We start from the raw sequence: 3,612 nt of genomic DNA, 5'->3' as shown, positions 1-3,612 counted from the left end.
GGGTCCTTTGCCGTCAAAAATGTCCTCCCATGTTCAGGAGTCCAGAACCCTCTGCTCCTGGTTACCACGCTGCTTGGTCCTTTTCTGGTGGGTGGTTCTGTAACGATTCTCGTTGGTGGAAGGAGAGGAGGACCAAAATGCAGCGTCGTAAGCGTTCGTCATGTTTAATTAAAACTGAACACTACACAAAACAACAACGAGGAAAATGAAACAGTTCTGCCAGGTGAACATACACTAAACAGAAAATAACCACCCACAACACACAATGGAAAACAGGCTACCTAAATATGGCTCCCAATCAGAGACAACGATAAACAGCTGCCTCTGATTGGGAACCACACCAGGCCAAACACATAGAAAACAAACAACCTAGAAAAAAGAACATAGACTGCCCACCCCAACTCACACCCTGACAAACCTAACACAAAGACATAAAAAATAAACTAAGGTCAGAACGTGACAACATGAGACCAAATATTAAACTTTTGACTAAGTGAATTTGCCCAAATACTTGACTTCTTCAAATGTGGGGATTAGATACATTTATTTCTAAATGGTGAAACATACAGTGCCTTCAGAAAGTATTCACACCTCTTGACTTTTTTCACATTTTGTTGTTACAGATTAAATTGAGCTTTTTTGTCACTGGTCTACACACAATACCCCATAATGTCAAGGTGAAATTATGTTTTTATATATATTTTTTAATTAATAAAAAATAAAAAGCTGAAATGTCTTGAACGTCAATAAGTATTCAACCCCTTTGTTATGTCAAGCCTAAATGAGTTCAGGAGTAAAAATGTGCTTAACAAGTCACAATAAGTTGCATGGACTCACTCTGCATGCAATAAAACRTTTGACCCCAACTCCAGAATACTGGAGTACATAGCCACATTTAAAACTTTAGCTTTGCTGTCCAAATACATATGGAGGTGAGGGTATGTTTGCAAGCCATACAATGAAAAAGCAAAAGGAAAGTGGCCCATTGTGCACTGGGGATTTGGACAGATACAGAACGTGGGGCACTATGGTTTGATCACAATTGTCCCGAATACGTGGGTTGGCGGGCAGAGGAAGTTTCCCAGATGCATAAGAAAGGGAGAGTGATACAGAGGAGTGACAAAATATCCCTGTGGGTATCTAATGTGGCAACAAACCAGCTGTTTAACCAGCTGAGATGATGTTCTGTTAGACTGGTGGAGCAGGGCCAGGGAGAGACCGTCGCTGGTCTGTCTGGGTGTCTTTCACATCCAAGACAAGGCAGTGGGAGGGAGGGTATGCCGAATAAACCCTCACTTGTCCCGAGAAATGGTACTATCGAGATCTGGCAGACAAAACCAGGGAGAGGGGAAAAACCCAAACAGGGAATTCTATCAGAGATAGGTTTTAATACAGTCCCCTCCAAACAAACCTGAGTATGGAATAAGCATGTACTGTCTGATTTAAGACTGTTTTATGCCTATCTGACTAAAATTAGGCCTGATCCACTGTTATGACACAATAACATGAGTAAGCATGGACACATTAACATGAGTAAGCACATTCACATTCATTCATACACATGTCCCTCACAAAACAGCTCATTATGAATCTGTCAGATGCTTGGGTGACTATGTCATTGAGGCTAACTGCAGGCACTTCCTTCTTTGTGTGGTCAAATCTACACGCCAAAAGTTAATGAGTCTATTGCTGGAGCCTCTCCCATGATGTGTGGTTTTTGTAGTGATTATTTTTTTTTTACTAGGTCAGCAAGCTGGGTTCATAACAGTCCACTCATCCATAGCCCTGGTAGCCCTCATCAGCACCTCTCCAACCTTCAGACGTGTCTCCAGGGTCCTCTCCTTCTGAGAGGATGGACCACTCTAGTACTCTTCCTGCAGCCGCAGCCAGGCCTGCAGAGATAAGAGGTAGACAGAGAATGGGACACTGAGAAACCCCAAGCCCAATACAACCTATATACCACCATTAGATGATTCCACTGCAGGTTAATGTCAATGTCATTCCAGAAGATCCATTTCTAGGGCATATGAGATGAGATACAACAGTTGTATCATAGATATACTTGTTACAACTTTCTAAAAGGAAAGCCAGCCAAAGTCAAAGGTTAATAACACCCCACAAAACTAGAGTGAAGACCAAAGGTTTACACATGTAAGGTGAAGCACCACCTGGAGCCCCTTGACTTCCTACCTTGAATGGTTGACAGATACACAAAAGAGTCTTCGTGCTCCAAGTTCTCCAGTAAAAAGTTTTAAGACAAACTATAAGACACATTACACCAAATCTGCTCAACTTTCCCTGTCTGAAATGTGTATCTCCATAGTGCTTACTATTTGTCCCAAAACAACCCTAACACAAAGACATCTTCAATAAGATGAACATTAAAGAGGAACCCCACCCCCCACTAGGTATGGTACCCCCTAGGCTGAGACAGGCGGGGGAGAGGGGGGTCGTGGAAGGTACACACAAAAGGGGGCTCATTACCCTGAATACTAAATGAGACCCAGGCCCAGGGGTGATAATCCAGTCTCCTCCACCTCAGTCACATTAACAAGTCCCCATAGACACCACTGTCACGCTCAGGGTCTCTGATCAACTCCACTCATCTATTAAACATCCTCTCCACCCAAACAGACAGCAGCACCCACACAGATTGGTACTGCTGCCTCATGGGTGTCAAACTCTGGCCCGCGGGCCAAATTTGGCCCGTGGGGTAATTATATTGGCCCGCGAGACAATACCAAATTACTACTAGAGCTGGCCGCCGTATTATACAGCGCATTCACCGCTATACTACGAATCCATAATGCTCTGCTGTTGTTTTTCCGCGCGCCAATCAGGACAGGACCCAGAAACGCCCTCTGTGCAGTAGTCATAGCAACATAGCGCTACAAACTGTCAGCGCGCTATCCCTTCCAAAAATGGCGAAAAGAAAGGCAGAAAACAGGAGCTTTCTGGACAAGTGGGAGGCAGAATATCTGTTTACATATGTAAAGACAAACCTGTTTGTCTTGTTTGTGGAGTCAACGTGGCTGTAAGTAAGGAGTACAACATTAGACGACACTATGAAACGAAACACCATGACAAATACAAGGACATGGACATGACTCAAAGGAGCCAGAAAGTAGAGGAGATGAAAGAAAGTTTGGTTTCACAACAGAATATGTTCAAAAAAGCCACATCACAAAGTGAGGCTGCTGTAAAGGCTAGTTATATAGTGGCAGCAGAGATCGCAAAATCAGCCCAGCCCTTTAATGAGGAGAGTTCGTGAAAAAGTGCATGATGAAAGTTTGTGACCTCGTATGCCCAGAGAAAAGCAAGCATTTTTCAAACGTGAGCCTGAGCAGGAACACAGTAGCTGATCGCACATGTGATCTTGCCACCAATCTGTATGACCAGCTGATGGAAAAGGGAAAAGATTTCGTTGCGTTCTCCCTCACTGTGGATGAGAGCTGCGACGCATCTGGAAAAAGTTTATTTTGGTATTTAAATCAGAAGGCTGCAAATAGAAAAGAGGCATACGATTTTTATTTAAATTTTATTTATTTAATAAATGAATGCCATTGATGTTTTTTTTCATTTGAAATTCGATTTTGCATGTCTCCCACTATT

The 3,612-nt window shown here is 43.0% G+C and overlaps 1 long non-coding RNA gene across 1 annotated transcript in view; it reads right to left on the bottom strand.

The window, feature by feature from the left end:
- Positions 1-209: 209 nt before the first annotated feature.
- The window catches only part of LOC111952374 (uncharacterized), a 14,386-nt gene continuing 10,983 nt past the window's right edge, over positions 210-3,612 (bottom strand). Inside the window, exon 5 of the long non-coding RNA XR_002875719.2 lies at positions 210-1,892. This is a non-coding gene — a long non-coding RNA (uncharacterized lncRNA). The remainder of the gene's footprint in view (positions 1,893-3,612) is intronic.

Source organism: Salvelinus sp. IW2-2015, linkage group LG26 (genome assembly GCF_002910315.2).
Source record: "Salvelinus sp. IW2-2015 linkage group LG26, ASM291031v2, whole genome shotgun sequence".
NCBI lineage: Eukaryota > Metazoa > Chordata > Actinopteri > Salmoniformes > Salmonidae > Salvelinus > Salvelinus sp. IW2-2015.
The sequence above is the reverse complement of the archived record's forward strand: the minus strand, read 5'-3'. Positions and strand labels throughout refer to the sequence as shown.